General features: G+C 37.1%; 1 protein-coding gene across 3 annotated transcripts in view; it reads right to left on the minus strand.

Moving 5' to 3' along the window:
* Positions 1 to 17,218, minus strand: part of DPP10 (dipeptidyl peptidase like 10) — a 479,453-nt gene that overhangs the window by 214,104 nt on the left and 248,131 nt on the right. The gene's annotated exons all lie outside the window — the stretch shown is intronic.

The following is a 17,218-nucleotide window of genomic DNA, read 5'->3' on the forward strand; positions in this document are numbered from 1 at the left end:
TTAAGACCAAATAGCATGTAAACATCGAACAACAGAATGACAAAAATAGTACAATTGTTTCTTACAACCCTAATTTTCCCTCACAGAAAACAATATTTTTTCTATCTATATCTCGAAAGCATAAAAGTTTCTCTGCCACAATTACTCGTATCCTTAGTATCACAAAACAAAATGCTAACGCAAGATTGTGAAAAGAAAAAACCTGGGAGGAACTTGTGAGAAGATCCTACTTCATCCTACTTACAAAGGTGAGGTATTTATACAAGAACTCCACAATCAACACAAGCTCCCACTAAGCTCCAACTAAATACCAGGTGGGGTAAAAACATGGCTTTAGTTCACACTTGCCCTTTAGTTCACAACAGCATATAAAAGCTTCTCTACCCCTCCCACTGCCAGGACGTGCACCAGCAGAGCTCTGTGAGGCTGCCTCTCCACTGAATGCACAGGGAATGACTACCACGAAAGATGAGAGATTATGTGGAGTCTCTCCTATTTGATCCTCAATACTGGTTTTGTTAATCCTGTGATACACACCGAGAATGTTCTTTCATCTTTTCCACTGGGCAAAAGGGCAGAGGGATGAGGACAGCCACCTCAGCCAGCTTATTCTATGGGAAGGACTAAGTTGCAGGAAAGCACATCCTTGTTCTGTTTTATAAGCTTCCAAAAGCACGTTCAAACTTTTTCACATATGCATTATTTCATTTTGCTTTTCTGAGTTATAATCATTGTGAAATGGAGAAGTCTTAACAAAAAGAGGCAATGCTCTTGTGTCTTCTTAGCTGACACACATAACCTCAACACCACACATCGCCCACAACAGCAGCTCCAACAGTGTCTTTAACTTTTTAATACTTTTTTAGCCACTCAGACATTCATTTCTGCCTGTAAAAGACACTTTCTCTCCCTGGTCCTCTTTTCCAGGAAACATAAGCAGATGAAGGCCAGTCCCTCCCACATTGAACTCTGTGCAGCTTTCCCGGGAATCACTGTGCAGAAGAGCCTGATTACCACAACCAACAACAAATCTTTGATACCAGAGGGTTTTTAACTGAAGATCAGGACTCCTGTCCTTGGCTCACAGGGGGAAAAAATGGTGTAAGAAGGAACTCCTGGCATTCATCTCCATTCTCCATCCCATTGCCCCTGCTTCTCAGCCCCATGCCAGCCTGCCTGCTCCCCTCATTTTCTTCAGTTCTTTCAGATTCCCTCCCACCCTGTGAAATATAAATTACCACAGCAGCTTCCTGACTAGCCTTAAACACCAGGTTTTCAAGGCCTGTATGATGGCTTCATGAGCCTCTTTGGCGATCCCAAGGATATGAGGATTGCATGGTTCAATCTCTTCTGGACAGCCCTGACCACACTGACATTGCAATGATCCGCAGCATTTTCATAAAAATACAGAACTTCTGTGTCCTGTACTTAAATTCATACCCAAGCTATTATTTTACCTTAAGTAAGAATTATTTTAATGTTAATAGCACACTCTAGAAAACACAAACTTACTCTAAACATAAGAGTATTAGCCTTATTTCTATGACATTTGACAGATAAAAGAACTAGCAGTTCATAAAACCAAGTGGTGGTGAGAAAACAGTAATTTCCCTCTGAGCATCATGAAACTCTATTCCAAAGGATTGGCTTAAAATGACAGAAGCTGGAAAACTTGATGAATGTACCAAAGCCTCTAAAAACTGTACCAAGTCCTCATTATTCAAGACATTCTTCTCTGCAGACATGAATATTGTTTAGTTTCTAAAAATAAGGCTTCATTCTAAATACTTGTGCAAATTTTTGCAACGAGAATAGCAAACAGTTGAATCAAGTATTGAGCACACAAAGTTTACAGGTACCCACAGTGAGAAAGAAGAGAGCTTCCAGATAGTTGAAATCTTGGATACTGGCATACAAAGAACTCAACTTCCATTAAGAATAAAGTACTTTGTTTCAATATTTGGATAAAATGTATGAGTTGTATCAAGTTATATTACAATTTATCAAAGGTCATGATGTTGTTTTGATATTGAGTGAAAACATTCTTGTAAGACATTTATAAAGTTATTGTACACAAACATCTATATTTGATGAAATATTAGAAAAATTATTATAATAAGGTGAATTCATAGTACAATTAGTATGAAGGACATCTGCAATCAATTTTTTTGATGTTAATGAATTCAATTCTTGGACTGTGACCTACAAAGTTTTAAAACAGAGTAAGCTGCTGTTGTTCAACAATAAAATAGTTTCAGACTCACACTGCCTTTAAAAACGATCATAAGCAAAAGGCAGATAAATAGATGTTTGGACAGTGGCAAGACAGAAGCTGTCCTTTTTGAGAGTGATTAGAAAATAGAGACATTCAAAAAGAAACATCATAGAGAGCCACACAATGAGAAGGTTTTGACATCACAGTTTCCCTGTAACTGCAAACTACCACATAACAACTGAACACACAGATGGAGATTTAAGGATCTAACCTGCTAAACAGGCTCTTCTATTAATGTGGTTTGAAAAACATCAACTCTTGAATATGATGGTTTATATATAACACTGTTATATTATTATAGATTTTACAATCTAACTCTAATGAATCAGAAAATGGCTGCTCAAAGCATAATGCAATTGCAAGTTTTCTCATTATTTAGAGTAGCTTTTTCACAAGCCATTTAATTGCCTTGTTGCCAAAAAAAATCCTTTAGTAATATATATTTCTGAATGTAATTTCTGACTAATACCTTAGTAAAACACAGCCACAAAGAGAAAAATTAAATACTGCATGCACAAAGAACTGTACACCAATGTTAGAGAACCTAATGCCTACTCCTGCCAAACGCTAAAGAACACATTTACCAAGAGCTATTATTCACCAACATGAGGGAACTCAGCACATATAGCTGAATGGACATTGTAGGTTCAGAGCCTGAAGTTTCTGCTTTGTGATTGTCTCCACTTAATATCTGTTGAAAAGATCCCTAAAAGAAAAGATTGGTCTTAAAAACTATATACTACATGTATGATATAATCTTACAGAGGTTGCAAACTCTGCAGTAGTAACCAAACGAAAAACTAAAATGAAAACCTTCAGACTGGATGTGAGGGATGAAAGGTTGAGGCTGTCAAAGGAAAGCATGAGTCATCTCAACCCTTCAGCATCCCTCTATGTTAAATCCCACTCACCACTGCAAAACAAGGTATTTCAGTAGGAAATGCTGAAAAAAATACACCCAGCAAACACACAAAGCAAATATAAGTCAAATATGCTGAAGCATTTTTCTCTCTCCTTTTCTAGGCTGATGTCCAAATATATCTTCCCTCTCCAAATAGAATTTACAGACTGATGAGGAACTGATTCACTACAAGCATTAAAATCTTTTAAGCACTAGCAAGATACAGCTTTGAATATCACAATCTAGGGCACAGAATCATAAAATGGTTTGAGTTGGAAGGGACCTTAAAGATCATCTCATTGCAACCCCTCTGCCATGAGCAGCTTCCACCAGACAAGGTAGCTTAAAGCCCCATCCAACCTGGTCTTGAACAGTGCCAGGAAATCCACAGCTTTTCTTGGCAACCTGTTCCAGTGCCTCCACTAACACAGTGAAGAATTTCTTCCTTATGTCTAATGTAAACATGTCCCCCTTCAGTTTAAAGCCATTCTCGCTTGTTCTGTCACTCCATGCCCTTGCAAATAGGCCCTCTCCAGCTCTCTTGTAGCCCCTTTAGGTACTGGAAGGTGCTCTAAGGTCTTCCCAGAGCCTTTGTTTCTCTGGGCTGAACAGTCCCAAGTCTCTCAGTCTCTTGCCACAGGAAAGATGCTGCAGCCCTCTGACCATATTCATGGCCTCCTCTGGACTCCCTCCAACAGGTGCAGGTCCTTCTTACACAGCTTGGTGTCATCAGCAAACTTGCTAAGAGTGCCCTCAATCCCACTATATCATTCTAACCCTGTGGTAGAAGGCTGTTCTGAGTTGTTGTTCTCTACTTTTGAATGAAATGCAAGTCATGAAAGGTAGATGTTTCGCCTTAAAAAAAAAAAAAGAAACCTACAAAAATACCTCCATAATAGCTGTGTGACTGTAACAAGAAGATACCACCCAAGTTCCTATTACAATAAGAATGACAATGTGAAACTAAGTTCCATTAAATGTATTTCATTCGGAAATATTTTTTATCCCTTGACATAGAAAAGGAAGTGCATATTTTAACTTATATTGGGAATATCAACTTGGGAAAAAGAAACTCTTAAAATTAAGAGATGTACTATCTTAAAGAAACACAAAAACCCTCAAATATTTCCATATTTTTACCTGAATAAACTTTTGTTAGGTTGTTCTTGTAAACAGCGTAACAAAAAAAAAAAAATCACAGCTTCCTTCCTAAAACTTATTGACTTGTGCAGTTTTATTGTTAATCAATGAGGATAAAAAGTCTAAGACATATTTTTTCTAGCAAACATGTACAACTAAGGTTGTTGTAAAACAACAAAAGGTCGGAAAATATTGGTGCAACCTGCTGCATTAATAAGTCATGTTTTTGAATTATCTTAATAGCATTTTCCTGATTTCTTGGAAAGCTATTTGTGTAAAGCACCATACAATTTCTACAATGGAAATAATGACAGAAGCAGTAGAGACTGCCTGGTAGAAGTAGGCACATGGAAGGGCATTGGCCTGGGGACTACAGAGTGCCTCTGCTAGGCTTTTCTAGAAGATGCGGGTTAGTTAAAATCCAGCATCTCTACTGGGAGACTTTCAGAGACAAGCTAACCCTGGGAGCTGGCTTTAAGTAAACTGCTTTTTCTCCTAGAACTACCTGCCCATGCTGCAATTGACTCAGGTGATAAATGGTGAGATGAGTCAAATATAGAAAATATGCATTTTTTTTAAAAATTAAGAACAAGAATTCAACCAGTTTGTGTGTAGAGCTGGGTACAGCTCAAAGTGAAAGCAGAGATTCTGCCCTTGTTTCTGCAGTCTGGAGTGAACTTTACCAGGCTGAAGTGTTTGGTGGTACAGGTGTGCAGATGAACATTGCTGTTTGCTCTTAAACTGTGGGTATTTGGAACGGAAAATCCACCAGCACTGAGCTGCAGCAGTGTCTGGTGGTTGCCTGGTTTTGTGTTGAGGCATGGAAGGCAGACAAAGTATCTCAGCTAGAAGACCTATGGCCTGTAGCAGTTTCTGCCAGCATAGCATCTTCTGCAGCCTTGAATGAATAATCTGCTTTCTTCTGTCTTTTGGTTTTTTAATATACTCTTGCTGTACTGTCACCAGGACAGAGCCTACAGAGGAAAGCACTAAGAATCATAGCCTTCCCTTATTTTGGCAAGAATTTCAGGAGCAAAATGCATCAGAGAGGAAAAGCAAATGTAATTTGCTTTGCAGTAGCAATGAGAATGAGTCTCTCTGTAGCTTAGATATATCACAACAGTATCACTTAATGACTCTTCCAGCATCTACTTCATTAAACTCTTACCATTTGCATTTCCCAAACACGAAGAGAAGGTGATAAATGAAAAAAGACAAATAGTTTCATGTTGCTTTTCAGGTGTTTTAAAAGACAGACTCAAGAGACTTATAACAGAAATACTGCAGTCTTTACAAAACTCTTTATAGAGCTGGTGATATTAAATAATATCTGGCCTGGGTGTGCAGTGTGCTACTTGAAGGGAAATTATCCCAGCAAGCATTCTGATTTTGTGATCAAATGATTGTGTCCATTTTTTTCCAGCTGTTTTTGACTAATGACATGGCCTAGATGGCAAGAGAGAGTAAAAGACAGATCCACAAAGTGGCACAAAATAGTTATAATACATTTGCATAAGTACCTATCATTTTCATCCCTCATGTTCCCTTTACAGTTTGCTGTGTTATAAGATCCTGTTGCTCTAGTTCTTATCTGAATGATTATGGCCACACAATTACCTTCCCCGGTCAATATCTTTATTCATGAAAACATTGGCATTTCTTTTCAGAGTCATTGTAAAATGCCACTTTAAGAGGAATGCAGGACTCTATCAGCTCTGTGGATAATCAGCATTTTAGAAAGAGAGCAGCTTGTTAGTAATTACCCTGCCCAGAACAGGTGCAGGATTTGGATATGGGAACAATCTGTCTTCATATTTTTATTTTTTGGGCTGTGCTGGTAAGACAAAGCCCTCCTTTTGCAGAGCCAACCTGAAAACAAACCTAGACCAAAACAACTAAAACAAACCAAAACTCACCTCTTCTAAGTAAAAATAAACTTAAAGAATAAATGTACACATATAAGTCATTCTGAGAAGTGTCGATCACTCACACTGGTTATTAACCTTGCAGAACATTTTGTGCTTTCTTTCAGCTTGGTCATTTTTGTACTAAAGAGAGAGAGATTTTCCCTGGACCTGCAAGTGCCTATTCATTAACTGGGTTTTGGTAATTTGGGGTATTTTGGAACAGCTTTGTCAACAACCTTAGTTCCAACTGCTCACAAAAAAATATCAGAAACATTTATGGAATCTGTTTAATGTATTACAGCCAGCATTAAGAATACATTCCACATCTTCCCATTCATTTTTCAGTGTACCTTGTAACATTTGCTTAAACACAATGAGCTGGCTATTACATTAGACAAACAAGTAAAAGCATAACTTTTAAAGCATTCTGCCAAAACCCTTGTCCAAGGTCTAATCACAGCAGATGAGTTTAAAATTTTAGTCATTACTCATGCATGCAATACATACAAAAGCAGAGAGATGGGTCAGCACAACTGATCAAAACAGTGTGGTACATTCACAAGCGAAAATCTGTGGCCCTCTGCTTTTTTTAACTAACACAGCAGTATTCACATTTTCAGTACAGAAAAACAAGAAGGAGGAAGCAAAGGAAATACGGAAAATGCAGGTCATGGAAAATACTGCTATAAGGACTGCTGAATAGCTGGGGCAGAGAGAGACTTGGATAAAATAACAATGGATGATAGAATTGGTTTGTATTTGAACTAAAAAGAACAGTCACAATGTAGAAAAAAGCTACAGAAGGCAAGGGAATTCCTTTGGCTTTTGGGAGCTGAGTTGAATGCAACACACTTCTATGAAGAGCTATAATGCAGAGTTACTGCAGCATTAGAGGCAATGTTATTGAGCCTCAGGATTTCAAAGTTATTATCCCTTTTCATCCTGTATTCACAATCTTTTATAGTTTGTTTTTAACAGTTTCAGAAATAAAAATACTGTATTCTTTTTTCCAACCCAGCATAAACACTTGGAGAGTTAAGGAGAACAACAAAGTTATGACAAGATGTAGATACATGAAAACTACAGAATCCCTACCAATAGGGATTTCTGCATGTAACAGAATAACAGCTAATGAACCGCTGTGTTATTAAGCAAAACTATTTACAACACTCTTCCAACCTCCCCCGCAAATCTCATCTCCACACAGTTAGTTGTCAAGAGGAGTCACACACCCTTTTGAGGGTTTCAGGCTCACTGAAGGCTCTGCTGTGACTTCAGGTATATTCCCTGTGTTCTCATCAGACCAAAGCTCCAGTATTCCCACCATGCTGCTACTTCTTTTCCTCACAAAAGTCTCATCTTGAAGCTAATGAGATTTTTGTCTGATTATGAAAAGGTATCTCTGCATCTTGAACACTGCCTGCAGGATTACATGGAAATACAGCAAGCGGCTCATTTCCAGTAAGCCCACACATTGTTAGCATCTAGAGGAAATCAACAATTCATTTGCCATAATGAAAGAAAATTCTTAAAGTATTTTACTACAGCAAGTAATGCCAAGGACAGAAAAAGATGACAGAGTAGCAGACAAAAACATGATTTTACTCAGGTTACTGATGTAACAGAAGTCTATATAAATACTGGTACAGTCATTTATGGTCAAAAGGGTATTTTCACAGTCTTGCTGATCCTAACTTTAATGAAATGTCACAAGATAGTAACATATTTCTTCCATTCTTATTACCTTGAAGAAAAATACCCCAACTAAGTAAAATTACCTTGAAGTAAAATCCCCCAACTAAGTAAAATTATCACAGACAAGTGATAATGATTAGCAAATGTCTTCAAATGGGTGGAAACCTAAAAAAATTTATTTTTTAGCTAATTCATAAAAAAAGAATTGTATCAAACGTGTCGATGCAGTCAATACCTGACTTTCACAAGAAAATTTCCTTCTTTCCATTTTTTATTCTATGCCTGTGGGTTTTCTTCCTGTTTTCTCCAGCTCATAGTACTGTATGTTCCTTATTCCCTGTTGAGTAACTGAATAATCTTTTATATCCCTGTCTCCTTGGTGTAAACAATTTATGAAATTTTCTGAAAGCAGCTATATTACAACTTATGAGATTACAACTTTAGGCAGCTCTAGCTGTTCCCACAGGATCAAAATTTTGAATAACATTAAAACTACCCCAAAGTGATGAAGTCAGCAGCTGGCTACATGCTGCACCCGTGATTTCTGACTACAGTGGCCCTTGAAGGAAGCAACTCCTCAAGTCAAGGAGTGCAGAGACCTGCAGCCAAATCCCCATGATTCTGCTGGGTAGAGGGTATTGAAAATAAAAATAAAGTACTGAAGTAGCTGTTGTGCAGCACACTGAGTGGAAAACCAAAGCCCAGAGACCAAACTTCATCCTTTCTAACTTCCCCAGTCAGAAGATAGTAAAAAAACCTCAAAACCAACCAAGGGCAAAACAAACCAAAAGTGGCTCTGACAAAACTGACTCTGACACAAGTTGGTCTGATGGACCAGTTTGTTCAAAAATTAATAACTCTTCCCTTCTGTCCCTAGTGTAATTGGTCATCACAAGCCTCACAAATAACCCCATCACACCTTTTAGCAACAGAGGACCCAAAGACATTTTTCTTTGCAGAGTCTTCTCACCTAGACTTTCTTGGAAGTAAATAGGGACCGGACACTGATTTTTTTTCATGAAAACTAGTGTCAGTAAAAAGCTCAGCTTTTAAAATCAAATCAATCAGTAACCTGGAGTCCTATTTCCTTTAATGTTTTCTACATAAGTCTTTGAGGGCAAAAAGCATGGATTATCACACATTTAAAAGTGAAATAAAAGTAATAATCTCATCAGTTCATCAAGACTACCTGTCTACAACAGAATAATCTGCAAAATGACACGATATTTTAATTTCATGATGTTTCAACATGATGTAGCAAGACAAATTGAAGCAATATATCCTATACGAAAACCTTTGAAGTTTCTAATCCAGTATAGTAAAAACTGCATATCTACATTCGCAATATTAATCTTAATTAAAATACATCAAAATGGTTTCTTATGTACCATAGTTGGAATGTGGTAAACTGGGGTCATTTTATAACAGTCATTCTTCTGACCTAGCAAAACAGATCTTGATAGTAATTATTCCATTATTTCCCCTAGAAGGAGAGTATACATACATTATTTTATTTATACATCATACTGCAAACAGGATTTTGCAACAAAATTGAAATAGGACATTTTTACTTGATAATTTTATTACCTGAGTAATGTTATCCTGTGCAGTTATGAGTTACAAGCAGAAAGCTGAATTGTTCTCTAAGTAAGAATGGAAAAACTGAATAAAAAACTAGACATTTGAAAACATCCCACAGAATAAGATAAAGTTTTGCAATGTACAGCTACACCAAGAGTAATTGCATATGCCAGCTTCTAAAACAAGAAGCTACTAAAAATAGACACATTAATTCTTCTGGGTGCCTTTACCAAAGTGGCAATCAAAAATTGCAGTTTACCCAAAAGCTGCCTATATACTACTCGCTATCTACCAGGAAATGTGCCACCTCATCTGAATAGATCTATGTCAGTAGCCAATTCACTGCAAGACACTGCAATAAGAATGTTTTATTTTCTGTTTTCTATGCATTCCCTGTGGTTATTAGTTGCATATTTAGGTAACCCTGCAAGTGAGCAATGAATGAAAGAAACCCTTGGTGCTTTTGTTAATAATTTATTTTAAGATTACAACTTAAAATATTTAACCAAACCAAGCAAGAACAGGGCATAAACTCTTTTTAAAAAAATGAGACCCGTTCTAGTTCTGTCAGCCACCCAGTAATTACTGCTTAATGCGAAGGTTACAAAGGAAAGAAAAACATATTATTCAGATTACAAATAAAGCTATTGTTGTTGGGCTAAGGAGAAGAATTAAATCAATGCCTCAGCTACAGCCACTTTATCAGGAAGGGCCCACAAGCAATACTTAGTTGTTCCCCTTATGACCATGCACATCTTCTTGTGCTCTAAATTGAAGGTGCAATTATTTATGCTCTGACTGCAACCAGGTTGATTTGCAGACTTCGTCAGGTAATTAGGCACGCAAATGGAAGAAATCATTGGTACAATTAATTGTGGCTCAAGTGTAGAAGACAGTTTCTGAAATCCTTATCAGACAGGAACGTACAGGTATGAGGAAAAGCAAGTGGAAATTCAATCACCTCAAACAGCAGAAGCCACCATGTACATGTACAGCTCTGCTTCCCCAGTGATCCCTTCCTCTGTGACTGGGTTTCCAAAAGCCTCATTCTTATGAGAAAAATAAATGATAATAAGGCCTCTCTTATCTCAGAGGAGAATGTCTTCGTGACCCACATCTATCCTGATGTCTGTACCTGATCAGCCAGGCAATGTCAGCTAAATCAAGGGCAGATCTAGGTAGTGCCAGATGGCACTAACACATAAATGTGTATTTAAAGAAACAATGATCACATTTTCAATTATATATCTGATTTTCAATCATACACCTTTTATGGGTCACTGTCTTCTGAGATTACAATAGTAATTTTTATACCTAGTTTAGACTGATAATCACAGTATGGGTAAAATTTCATTAAGTATAATAAATGGTGGTACATTCTACAAAATGCTAAAAAATATTTTGCTTGTGCTGACTGACATAGAAACACCGGCACCTGCAGCAGCCAAAACATCACCTGTGTTCTTTTCCCCTTCAGTTCATTTTGCTTTCTACAAAGCTCACTCCACAAAATTTGCCTACACCACAGTCTTGTATCAGTTATAAGGGGCTCTGAGCCTGACTGCAGTTTAACATACCAGGTGACATAGATGATACAAGGTCAAAGGAAAATAAAATATATGGAGTATGGAAAATTTCCATCACAGAAACACCATGATTATCTCAACATGAAGAGCTGCAAAATGTGACTATGTAGTGCATTTCCACTTTTTTTTGTCATCCTTGTTTACAAGTTTTCCATCTCAGTTGTCAGCTTTCCATCTATGTCTATATTCAAACTGGTATCATGGGGGTTTTATATCAAAAGAATGGAAAATTTCAGTGAATAAAAAAACCTTAGAAGACAAAACACATACACTCAGAAATTCAGAATTTTGTAAGACTGGAAAATCCAGGTGCCTAAAGCTTCATGGAAGCAAAGCATTTAGCACAGTCATATTAATGTACCTAGAAAATACTAGTAAGCCTAGAAAGAAAAATAAAATAGACATCATCCAGCTGAAAGACTGAGAAAAATCACAACTGTGGTCTATTCAGTCCTTCAAAAATGAGATGTTAAAAATTACTACCTGAGGTGTAATTACTACCAGTAGTTTTTAACAATTCTTAGATTCATACCATCTGGCTTGCTGCTTTACAACACACAAGCCAAGTTCAGCCTGCAGGAATATCTACTCAAACCATTTGAACTTGGCCACTACGGTTTTAAGACCTCTCCTTAATACTAAAATCTTCACTAACACTCAATTCCTTCAGAAAATCATTTTCCTTTATTCTGTTTAGTAAAACTGGAATTATATTCACAGAACATTTGCTATAGCAGTTGCCTGAAATTTCATTCCCCCTCCCATTATTCTACACCTGCTCTTGGTTTTGTTACTCCTTACAGTGATAGAGAGTTTATATTATCACCATTTCTTCAAAAGCTCTTCACTCCCTCTCATCTTTACCTTCCCAAGTTTTACAGACACTATATAACTCTTTTCCCTTCCATAAGTCTCATTTTCTATGCATTAGAGTTTTACTGTCTAGAGGTATAAGTAGTTCTATTATCTAAAGTGACCATTAAGAACTTGAAAGGTAAAGCCAAATCACTCTGCTTTATCAAATGCTCGTGGCCATAAGAATAACTTCCAAAATTTCTAAATGCATATAAGCACATAGAGTTTTCTTTGAAGAGAACAATGTTAAATAAGATGTAAGTAAAACCTCTCATCGCCGAGCAATGTTGTGCTGTGAAGCTAATTCATGGTCAAGTAACTACATTTTATCCAAAAGAAAAAAAAATCTTTAAAAGTAAGATCTCGGCATCATTTTAATGGTCTTCAAAGTTATAATGCCTATGAATCTGGTAAGATTGTTTTAGCTACTCCAACAGAGAGGCAAGGCTGACTTTTACCTCTGCAGCTCCTCTGGTTGTTAACACCCATGCAAGAGAACCCAGTGGTTAGTCCACTACTGGTGTGCCCACAGCGCTCCCTGAGTGAATTAACCAGAGTTCTTACAGAGCCTTCTGTACCCCTGCAGTGCTTCAAGCATCTAGTGCACAATGCAAAGACAATTTACATTCTCTCCAAACACCTGGTTATCTCCAGGATTTAATGCTGCAACATTTATTAGCTCACATCAAGAAGGATTTGTCAGAAATAAGTAGCACTGCCAATCAAACAAAATCCTCACAATTCTTTGCTATTGCAGACCAAACCCTTTTCTGTCAATCCTTTCTTTTGAGCTAACATTGTATTTTCTGAATGATGGTAGCACATTACATGTCTTTGCAATATTTAAAAGGAAATACAACATTACATTAAAACTTTATTCATCCACAATAAACATCTGCATAACTAAAATACAAAACCACTAACCTGGAAGGATGATAGTCCTTCACCTTCCCACAGTAAAAAGAAAAATTTCAAAATGTTAAAAATGAAAATAAGGAACTTAAAAAACATAAATGAATAGTGGATCGACCTTGAGCAGATGCCATAGGTACAAATCAAAGGTAAAAATTACATTTGAATACAAGTCATTAATTTGAAAATAATTTTTAACACCAGGTTTGGGTGCAGACTCTGTTCTAATCCACTACTGTAACCTAAGATTTTATAAACTTAAGGTCTATTTTTAAGAGGTAGACGGGAGAATTATATTATTATGCCAGTTCTAAGTTAGAATGAAGAAAATCATGCTTTTTACTAAATTAAGTTTTCAAATTTGAGTTTTACAAATTCAAAAAAATTCTCTCCAAAAAAATGAGAGCTTCACAGAAACTTCAGAAGTGCTTCATTTTGTAATCCTAAGAGAGGAGTAAAACAATTCATGTTTATAGACAACCAGCTCTTGTTTTTTTTTTTTTTAATGTGAGTTACTAATTTTAAGTGTATATTCTGTATTTGGATTGTAGCTACTTTGTAAGGGTTCATTCATTATGAAGGAATCTTGCAGAAGAATGGAAGGATCTCAGACCTGGTTTAAAGTCCTCGCCAATCTCTCAGGGTAAAGCTTTTAACAGTACCTAAATTAAGTCTCTTCATTTCATGACCTATTTTACTTCAGTACCAACAGTTCCACTAAAGTCCTATAGTTAAAGTACTGTAAAAAGCACTGTATTTTTATTTACACATAGCACCATGCAAACCTCCCCTAAACCACCTGGACACTGTCTCTCCAAAAACAAAAAGGAAGCATAAAAGCAAATATAAGTATCAGTTCCAAATTGGCTTTGAGCTAACACAATAATTTCTGGATTTATTATCCCAGTATACAATCGGAGTAGATCTGTCTACCTGGATAGAATCATTCCTCACTAGAAGACATTAAAGAGGATCAGCCATTCTGTGTATCTGGGAATCAGTAATTAAACCACAGCACAGAAAACTGAACTGATGGACACAGAAGTGGGATAAAGCCTCTCAACTGGAAGACCACAGGCCCACAAGAGCTGTGCGCCCAAGTGATGAAGAAATGCTGATTTGTCTTGAATATGGGTTCATATGAAGAACAGCAACCTAGCTCAGAGTTGAAAAGTGTCTTCTCACAGTAGAAAGTCATCCCACAGTGGAAAGTTATCAAAATATATATTTTGGATAGAGACAGTATATTTAATTTAGTGACATACAAACACTTTCTGCATATCAAATAGAAATGTGTTTAAGCTCAAAAAAATCCTCAAAACCTTAAAACTGAGTGCAAAAGCATTAAAATGAGTTTAGCAAGGATGCCATTTTGCTGAGAGGCTTGAATCCAGAGTTTTAATACATATAGTTGTTTTTCTTAGTAAACATTTTTCCAAGGTAAAATCAATTCTGTAGTCTGTTTCTTCAAAGTGATGCTTCTAACTCCTCTCACATGAATTTCCAGCTTACAGGCATCCTGGTTTCAGGTGTGATAATTTTATTTTAGAAGAGTGATTGGAGACACTCTGAGCCTACTCAGATGGGAATTCTCTAACTCCAGAAAGGAAGAAGTCCCAGAGTCGCTTCCATCAGTGCATGTACACTAGCAAGGCCATTTTGAGGACAAAACCTAATTATAATTTTGACACAGTTTTACCTTCAAAACCAAACATGAAAGTAATAGTATAATATGCCTCATTTCCCCTGTCTATTTTTTCTATTTTAATTTTCTAATTTTAATGAACAAAGGCACTCCAGAAGCAGATTCATTACACATAAAAATAGACTTCACTCTTCAAATATGACCTTTTAATTAAAATATAACAGATCATTTAAAAAATTATTTCAAGAGTTGAAAACACTGGAAATACAATTCTTTTAAAATTATATAAAAGAGAGAAATAGTGGGCAAAGTTACAGACACTTTCATTCTCAAGAGAAAACTGTTTGCAAAGTGAGTGGAGGACGCAGCATATCACAGTTACACCATTTTATGCTGAACTAAGGCACAAGTGAAAGTGGCAAACAACAAAACCTTCAGTTCCCGCCAGCACAAACCCACACACATTTGCTGTCTGTCTTCTTGGAACAGCTTTGAATGACTTTCAGAAGAAGGAGGATGACAGTCAGAAGACAGAGTGGTGGTGTTTTCACCATTACAGTCAGAATATCATCCTAAACAAACGTGCCATGGAGCATTCTCCATCCCTGGCTCAGAGTAGGAGCACAAACATTGCTCAGAAAATATTTAAGAAGTCAAAGTTGCTTGAAGAGCAAGTTAGAGTTCAGAGGCAAATCTGCTAAGGCTCTACATTTTGACTCGAAAACTGTCACAGTAACCCTTCACAAAAGACAGATCAGTTTGAAGTGCTGGGAAAGGAAGTTAGTTAATAAGCAACAGATAGTGTTACAAATCAAAGAACCACCCATACCACAGAAAGAACAAGTGGTAAAAAAAAAAAAAAAGGATACATAACAGGTGAGAGTCTGGCTTGAGGGAAGACCCAACTAGGCTACTATGAAAATTTGTTCCTGGGGAAAGCCTTTGAAGAGAGGCTGAACCACAGGGGAGGAGAAGCCTGGAGGCTTCTCCCTCTGGCTCCTGCATAAACAGAGGCTGTGCAGTCTTGGATGAAACAAGAGCAAGCGCGTCTTCATGGATGCTGGATGCCTTGTAAACAGTTTCCTCCTGGAAACTTCGCTATTTCTGGACTTCCTGACAGAAAGCACTACCTAACAAGAACAAACAATACAGTTGCAACTACAGAAACATGAGGTGAGCTCTGCTCCCCTGGAGCCACTGAACTCCCCCCAGATGACTGGATGCACGCCTGCAGCTCACTTTCCTTTGATGTTCACTCGGAGTTGGGCAATTTCCATCATCTCTACAGACAGTGATACCACTACCAATCCTAAACCTGGGCGTGTACTGAGCAGTCTACCAATAAGAATGATCTTTTATCTACCCCAGAAGTCTATAATGGATGAAAGTCTCTTTCTTTTTTTCTATTCTTGATGGCAGCAGTGGAAGAGACAATTCATAACTACAGATGTTCTTCTATAGCTAAGCCAGTAATCTATCTCACATCATGCTGGTTGTTCACATCACTGAAGACAGTATAATAAAACTCAGCCCTCTCAAACCTTTCTCCCACTAAGAAATTTCTTTTTATAAATATTTCTTTAATTTCAGTTTAACAAGAGACCCTATTACTCATCTGCTTCACATCCATACTGACAGATCTATGTGAACAGATATTTTTATTAAATTTTTCTCTATTAGTTCTTATCTAAAAGATACATTTTTCTTGGGCTGTTGGCGACAGAGACAAGATAATATGAGGAGAATGGTCATGTATTGCTTTCCAAACATTCTGAATTTGCAAACTTAAAGAAAACTTTGTGGGTGCTCTCCATGACCATGGTTTGCAGGGCAAAGAGATGCCCAAGAGCACAGCTTTTGCCAGAGTGCACAGTACATTTTGAAACAAAATATTTTCAGTGACTGTACACTGTCACTTCTGCCTGCCAAATCCAGTGGTTTCATTAGGCAGAAGGTAACAATTCACACAGTATTTCAAGTTTCACTATTTGTTTCGTGACTCACTCTGTTACTCAGAGGAGTTCTGATCGCTGCACTTCAGATGCCAACATGGATCAGAGCCAGCCTTAAAAGAATGTAAATCTGAACTGCCAGAGAATGATTAATTAAATTCAGAGGAAGTTGATTCAAAAAATATTTGAGGTAACATTAATTTTAAAACTGCCTCAGTTAGTATTCCACACACATGCCTAGGATTTTATATATTACCAAACATTAAGACAACAACAACTTTTGAGAAGGATTATGAACAGTTTGAGTTTTCACAACAGTCTCTTTCATTTTCTGATTGCAGAAAAATGAGATATGCAAGAATTTCTTTTTCTTTCTTCACTTCAGCAAGTGTTCTTGCAATTTCCTGGAAATAATTCTCTTTTTTCAGGTTACCATGTATCAGTCCCTTATTTCAGGGTTAACTGCTACTTCTTGACATTAAATAAAGACAGGACGACAGAGTTGAAGATTAGGGTTTGTCCTGCTTCAGAAAGCTCTGTTACAGCATGCATCTTCACAAGAATATTAACCAGTTTGCATTATTTTTTTACAGCTTCTTAACACATTTGGCCAGGGTCTGATTTCAACTGCAACTCTGGAGCAGCAGTACCCAAATCACAGATGATTCCAGAGTAGATGAAAGCCAAACTGAGCCTGCTGTTTTCTTAAGCAGAGCACAGTGATGCACTACACAGCTCACCAGGTTAAGGTACAGGAGTCACCCAAATA

This window comes from Manacus candei, unplaced genomic scaffold, assembly GCF_025592945.1.
Source record: "Manacus candei isolate 608988 ecotype Guabito, Panama unplaced genomic scaffold, ASM2559294v1 h1tg000077l, whole genome shotgun sequence".
NCBI classification, from domain to species: domain Eukaryota; kingdom Metazoa; phylum Chordata; class Aves; order Passeriformes; family Pipridae; genus Manacus; species Manacus candei.